Source organism: Elephantulus edwardii, unplaced genomic scaffold, assembly GCF_000299155.1.
Source record: "Elephantulus edwardii isolate Elephantulus edwardi_28Jun2011 unplaced genomic scaffold, EleEdw1.0 scaffold00246, whole genome shotgun sequence".
In the NCBI taxonomy this organism is placed as follows: Eukaryota; Metazoa; Chordata; class Mammalia; order Macroscelidea; family Macroscelididae; genus Elephantulus; species Elephantulus edwardii.
In genome coordinates, this window is record NW_006399996.1 from 957,649 (window position 1) to 965,514 (window position 7,866).

Sequence of the window (7,866 nt, forward strand, 5' to 3'; positions counted from 1 at the left end):
ATATAGTATAAAACCATTATTGTAGAATGAGTATAAGGATCCAACGGGGAGATGTGGAGGATGGAAGCAGAGGGATGAGGATCTGCAGGGGGAGGGGGTGATTAATCTTGGCATTGTACAATTTGATGGGGGGGGAATGAGGGAAATTGGAAGAATCTGTTCTGGAAAAGAATGTATATTAATTTTGTAAATAAACTAGTATAATAATACAAAAAATTAATTTAAAAAAATCACTGGGAGCTGGAGTAACCAAGCAGTACCAGGGCAGGTATGCATGTCTATCTGTGTGCCCATTCCCTTTCCAGGGACCAGCATCAGAGACAGGATGAACTGTCCCTGAGCACACACCATGAAGCAAGACTGTGCATCACAGAGCACCCACTCAACTCATCATCCCCAGAGCTGTTCATGCAGAGCCCCCTAGGAAGACAGCAACGTTTGGCACTATGGGGGTTTGGCTACGGATCCTGGATGTGGAGGTCTGACATTGCTGATAGCAACAGTTGTGTAGGCTTCACGTGTGGCTACAGCCACCACTTTCAGCAGGATGACACTTTCCACTGGGGCAGTAACAAGATGCCTAGCCATGTGGTGACCCTCCTTTAAGACCTTGAGGAACCATTCCAGGTTCAGGGAGAGCAGATGAGTAGGGCCCTGAAGTCCCTGAACATTTCAGGAGGCACTGGTTTGTGGTGGTCATGACACCAAGGGGATCACCTTCTACCCCCAAGACATCCCTGACCAGCCAGTTACAGCACTAGCTTAGGTGGGCACCCCACAGAGCCCTGTCTCTCAGGGTCCAGTGCCTGAGGAGGCCATCACCACGCAGATGTTGGCCTGCCAGAAGCCTCTCAGCCCACGGCCTTGAGCACTTGTTGTACCTGGATGATTCCATGCAGCTGGGTGGGGCTCAGGTACAGGACAAGCACCTGGTGGCTATAATGGATGCTGTGGGCACCATGCTGCCCTGCTTCTGCCCCACAAAACAGGCTCTGGGACTGGTCTGAGGGGCCAAGCCCCTGTAGGACTGTGTGGCCCTGTGAACATCAAGGCCAGGCTCCCTCTCAGTACACATAGACAGATCTGGTCTCACAGACATCCAGACAAACTGGTGCCCTTTGAGAGTGAGAGGACAAAGCAGGCATCTGGGGACTTTCCTCTCTTAAGCTTTCACCCACATGCCAGCCTCCAACTCTTTTGCTCTATACTGACTCACTACTTGAAACTTTATTACATCATGTTGGTGTGGTGGGCAGATTGGGGGCCTACCCTCAAGCCAGGGGACCTGTTGAGTGGTGGCCCCACGCTAGATCACACTCTCTCAGAAGGCAGCTGCTAACCTCATCCTACCCAGACAGGGTATTCCCCAAAGAAGCCTCTGAGAGCCTTGACCCTCTATCCATGCAGGCCAACTGTTTCCTGGCCCCAGCAGTACCATCTCTCAGAGGCTCCAGGCCCCTGAGTGATGGACAGCAGGGAGTGGGGAGAACCTCCCACACCCCAAGAACTAAGCCCCTGCTAGTTTTCAACCCCTCGATCTCCATGGATCAGCTGGATCTGGTGCCCTGTTGTGGCTATGCCAGGACCTTTTACATTTTGGCATTGTCCCTCTGTCTGTTGGTCTGCTTGTGGGAATCTGCTCATTACAGACTCTGTGTCTTTGCAGCCTGTTTCGTACTGGGTCCAAAAAATTATATCTTAATGCAAAAGAAAAAAACAAAAACAAACCAAAAAATGGTTGGATCAGTACATAAAAATAGAACTGCCAGAAATTCGAACTAAATTCAGAAGAGGTGATGGCACAGGTATGTTGTTATTATTGTTGTTATGTGTTGTCGACTCGCTTGCGACTTATAGCGATTCTGTGTACAACAGCCCTAAACTCTGCTCTCTCCTGTGCCAATCACACTGTCTCTGACACACCCATCCCAATTACCCCAGTCACTGAATCAATCCACCTCATAGAGAGCCTTCCCCTCCTGCGCTGTCCCTCCACCCTACCAAGTATGATGTCCCTCTCCAAGGACCAGTCTCTTCTTACAGCATGTCCAAAGTATGTCAGACTGAGCCTCAGAATCCTTGCCTCCAGGGAGCTGCCCGGTTTAACCCTTTCCAGGATGAATCTGTTTGTTTTCCTAGCAGTCCATGGTATCCTCAATACTCTTCTCCAGCACCACAGCTCAAAGGCATCAATTCTCCTTCTATCCTCTCTGATGCATAACAAGTGATAGCAAAGACCATGACCTGTATCAGATGCACTTAGTCTCCAGAGAGACACCATTGCTCTGCAGTACTGTGGAGAGGTCCCTAACAGCAGATTTTCCCATCGCAATACGTCTTTTAATTTCCTGGCTCTTCACCATCCATCCTGATGCTGCCAATTGGTCCAATGGTGAGAATCTTTGTCTTCTTGACACTGAGCCTGAATCAGATCAGGCACAGGCATACCATTGCTAATTTTAGATGGATCTTGGCTGAGAGTAGAGAATACCAGAAAGATACTTGTGTTTTATTTACTATTCTAAATCAGTGGACTGTGTGGATCAGAACAAATTATGAACAATTATTCATAATAAATTATAAATGAACACTTAACAATCATGAACACTTAATTGTGCTCATATGAAATCTGCACATAGGTCAAAAAGCAGTTACCCAAACAAAAGAAGGGAACAGTGCTTGGTTTAAAAACAGGAAAACTGTGTGTCAGGGTTATATTCTTTCTCTATACTTATTCAATCTGCAGACAGAACACAGCATGAGAAACTAGACTTTATGAAGAAGAATGTGGCATCAGGAATGGAGGAAGACTAATCAACAACCCGAGTTACGCAGGTGACACAACCTTACTTACAGAAAGTTGAGAGGACTTAAAGCATTTCCTGTAGAAGATTAAAGACTTCAATGTGGATTACATGTCAACATCAAGAAAACAAAAAGCCTCACCACTAGACCAGTAGGCAACATCATAAAAGAGGGAGAAAAGACTGAAATTGTCAAAGATTTATTTTTAATTATACCCACAATCACCAAGCATGGCAACTTGTTATTGTTAGGTACTGTCGAGTTGAGTATGACCCATAGCAACTCTCTGAAAAACAGATCTGAACCCTGTCCTATCCTGTGCCATCCTCACACTTCCTGAAACACTAGAGCCCATTGCAGCAGTTACTGTGTCAATGTATCTGGTTGAGGGTCTTCCTCTCCTTTGCCAACTCTCTGCCTTTCTAAGTATCATGTCCCTCTCCAAGGAATAGCTTCTCCTAGCAACATGCTCAAAATATGTGAGGTGAAGCCTCATCAACTTTGCCTCTAGAGAGCACTGTGGCTGCACTTTCTCCATATTTTTTCTTCTTTTGACAATCCATAGAATGTTCAGTACTCTTCTCCAACACCACAGCTCAAAGGCATCAATTTTTCTTCTGTCATTCTTATTCATTGTCCAGCTCTCAGATGTGTAACAAGTCACCAGAAAAACCATGACCTGACTCAGATGCACCTTAGTCCTCAAACTGACATCATTACTCCTCCATAATTTGGAGAAGTCCTTATCCACTGTTGGTGGTATTGCAAAATGGGACAACCACTTTGGAAGGTAGTTTAGGATTTCCCAGCATTCTACTGCTAGGAATATACCTTAAGAAAATTAGAACTGAGACACAAATGGAGATCTGTACACCAATGTTCACAGCAGTATTATCCACCATCACAAGAACATGGACATAGATATCCAACTGCTATTGAATGGATTCAGAAATTGTGATATTCGCATGATGGAATACAACACAGCATTCAGGAGCAACAATTTCAAAAATTACCACGTAACTTGGGAGGGACAGAAGAGCATTATGCTAAGTGAACTAACTCAGTCTCATTAGGAGAAATACATCATAAGGCCATTATTGTAGAAAGAGAAAGACCCAAGGGTGGTGGGGGTGGGGAGCAGAGAGGACAGGAGGGGCATAGGTTGTACAATTTGGTGTTTGGAGGGAGGGGCAGATAAAGGAAATGGAAAAGATCCAGCACAGATCTGGAAAAACAGGGTAATGGTGGGCATAATTCAATGATGGTTAAGTTTATAAAACATAATGAGTGGGAATGATTGTATGAAACATAATGTGAATGAAGGTTAGTGTGAAACACAATGTGTACAAACTTTGTAAGCAAATCAATATATAAAAAATTAAAATAATTTGGAAAGATCCTTAACTGCAGACTTACCCAGTGCAATACATCTCCTGATTTCCTGACCACTGGTCCCAAGGGTGTTAATTATGGATCCAGGTAAGATGAAGTTGTTGACAATTACAATCTTTCTCCATCTGCCAGGATGTTGCCTATTGGTCCAGTAGTAAGAATTTTTGTTTTCTTGATGCTGAGATGCAATCCACATTGAAGGCTACTTTTAATTACAGAAACTTCTTGGTAAATTTTAGTATCTGGTAAAGGCACTTTTCCAGCTTATTATCCATCAGAGTAAGAACAAATCTTGTGCCTCTTCCTCTCTCACGCCAGCATATGACTTGGTGAAATAAGCAAGGAAAAGAAACTTAGAAGCCTTGCAAAATTTGGATGTTATCTGTGAGTGTGAGAAACTGTCATGATTTCTGGTTTTGTTTTATAATCACTAGACTACATGTCAATTTCCTTTTAAAAATGTATTTTTTATAATTTATAAAACAGTAGTTTTTATGTATGTATTCTTTTTATGTGTGTACCATCAAATTGGATCTGACTGGTACAGGAGGCGATTGTTCCTCCTTCTTCAGCAGAGCATCTGGTGGATTTGAACCACACACCTCTGGGATTGCAGTGCAGTTTCCTGTCACTAGGCCACCAGAGCTGGCCAAAACAGTAGTTTTTAATATGGCATAAGTAAAGGTTTACAAAGCAAATTAATTGTTCTTTGAACTATTCATATATATTTTGCTCAATAGCATTAATTTCAATATCCACAGTGTAATTACACCACTGCTACTTCTTCCTGGTAGTTCTGATTTCCACTGATCATTCTATAGTCTCTGTGCGTCTTTTTCTTTAATTATATTGTGCTGATCACCCCTTATTGTATATTTCCTACCTCCTCATTTACTTTAATTTGTTCATTTTTTTTCTATTTACTAATTTTCACTCCCCCTTAGCTCCCTTTTGAAATTGGCTATACACTTCTAAAAACAAGCCTTCAAAACCCCTAGGAGTAAGAGGAACATTAGATATAATAACAGAAGCAAAGGCCTTCTAATTGGAAGACACTAAAAAAAACACAGAAGAGAAACAGCTCCAAACATTCATTAATGATTAAAACATGGATACTAAATACGAATAGAGGAAAATCGAAAGCTGACAATGGACATATAAAGATCAAAATTTGAGGCCAAGATGTGTTGGTATTGGCCACTTGGAATCAGATTAATATGATTTATTACACTGGAAATGACAAATTTTAGAAGACTGTGTGTATGCAGAGTAAAAAACAACATTTCAAGCTCTATTCTGAAGAACAATGATATAATATCCATAAACACACAAATTAGGCATGTGTCCTGCATCCATATCTTTTAAATCTATATGTGTAACGGATCATTCAGGAGGCTGGATTTTATGAGAAGGAATGTGGTATCAGGATTGGAGGAAGCCACATTAACAACCTGTGTTATGCATATGATACAACCTTGCTTGCTGAGGAGGGTATGAAGCTTTTGCTACAGAAGGTCAAGGACTATATAGTCTTTAGTACAAATTGAAGTTCAACATCAAAAAGGCAAAGGGTCTCACAGCTGGGCCAATTGGCAGCACTGTGATAGATGAAGAAGAGATTGAGATTGTTAATAGGGGCCATGGTCTTTGCAATTGCTTGTTATGCATCAGAGACGTGGACAATGAGTAAAGATGACAGAAGAATTGATACCTTTGAATTGTGATGCTGGAGAAGAGTTTTGAACATACCATGGGCTGACAAGATAGCAAACAGGTCTGTCCAGAAGAGGGTGAAACCAAGTTGCTCCTTGAAGGCAAGGATTTTGCAACTCTGTCTGAAATACTTCGGGCATGTGGCCAGGAGGGACCAGCCCTTGGAGAAGGGCATCATCCTTGGAAGAGTGAAGGGACAGCACCAGAGAGGAAGACCCTGGATGAGATAGAGTGACATAGTAACTGGGGTAAGGGGCCTAGGTGTGTCGGAGAGATTGGCTCAGGACAGGGTAAGGTTCAGAGCTATTGTTCATTGTATCTTTATGTGTCGTAGGCAACTTGATGATATATAACAATAACAACAAGCATACAAGAAAGACCTGTTAATACAACTATTATTTAAATATACACACCAACCAAAACAGTGTAAAATGAAGACATTGATAACTTCTACCAACTTTTGTATCTGTTATTCATAGGGTCACTATAATTCATAGGCAACTTGATGGTACCTAACAAGAATCAAATTTTGCAGTCTGAAATTGACTAAACAGGCAATCAAGATGTATTAATAATAACTAGTAACTGAAATACAGAAGTTGGAAACAAAGAAGAAAGAGTGCTATTTGGAAAATATGGCTGACATGACTGGAGATTGAACAACCACATTTTGTACAACCAATGATTTATTTACTGAAAATACCTTTTTTTTAAAAAAAGCATAAATTGTGACTATATACATGGACCTCACCTACTGAAATACACAGAATTTAGGAAGACTGCATCTGTGGAAAAAGTTAATGGAGAGGTTCAATATCAGCAGTCAAAACAAGGTCAGGGGCTGACTGTGGAACAGACCATCAATTAAAGACCAAATGTTGGGCTGGAGTTCATCAGATAGAGTCAGAATGGAGCAGGGCAAGGTTCAGATTTGTTGTCCATACAGTTGCTATGAGTTGTAGTCTACTCAATGGCACCTAACAAGAAAGACAATCCCCTCCCTTCCTCCTGGAAAAGAATATACAGAGAATAATGTAGAAACTAAGCGACAATGAGAGGTGGCCACAAGTGAGAAGTGTCTCACACTTCACCTGGACTTTCCTGAAAAATTTTATGAGGTTTGGGGAGGGGACAGTTAAGTAGAAGAGTAATTTGACTCTTGAGTCCTAAAGGGTTGCCTAGCAGAGAGAGGGAATGAATATTTTTAAAGTGTGGACTCTTACTATGCAAAGGAAAAGAGCAACAGAATGATTATCAGAATAGTAGAACTATTCTGTCCTAAGAGCACCTGCCAGTTCCTAGTATTCGTAGCCACCACCCAATACAAGTGAAGAGAATTCAGTCTTTAAGGTCCAGGGGGTGCCAAGACAGGACCAAGGCAACTGAGACTGACAGAAAATCAAGCACCTTGATGTTTGGCCAATTACAAGAGCAGTGGCTGTTCCTCCTCAGCTCCTATGAAGCCTGTAATTGTGGAGTCAAGAGGAAAAGGGGTGGGTAAACCCAAAATGAATTTAAAGCCAAACAGTAAAACAATAACACAAGGTTGATTGACAAATCATCAAGTTTTCCACTAGGAGCCTGGTTTGGAGTCCAGGATTAAATTTAAAGTTAATTAAAAAAAAAACAAAAACAAACCAAAACAGTCTCTTTCTAAATACTTCTGAAAATTTGCCTAAAGTAAGTGAAACAAAGTTTCACCATTCGTGCCTCTAAGGAGCACTCTGGTTGCACTTCCTCCAAGATGTATTTGTTTGTTGTTTTGGTAGTCCCTTCAGTACTCTTTGCCAACATCACAATTCAAAGGCACAATTTTTCTCTAGTCTTCCTTATTTGTCATCCAACTTTCTGATGCAAAAGAAGCAACTGAAAATACCAAGTCTTGGATTGGGAACACCTTAATCTTTAAACTGAAGACACATTTTCTCCTTAAAACGGACTCCGTGGACAGCCGAT

At 41.8% G+C, this 7,866-nt stretch overlaps 1 pseudogene; it reads left to right on the forward strand.

Moving 5' to 3' along the window:
- The first annotated feature begins 270 nt into the window (after positions 1–270).
- Positions 271–1,007, forward strand: LOC102844576 (annotated as a pseudogene).
- The last annotated feature ends 6,859 nt before the right edge of the window (positions 1,008–7,866 follow it).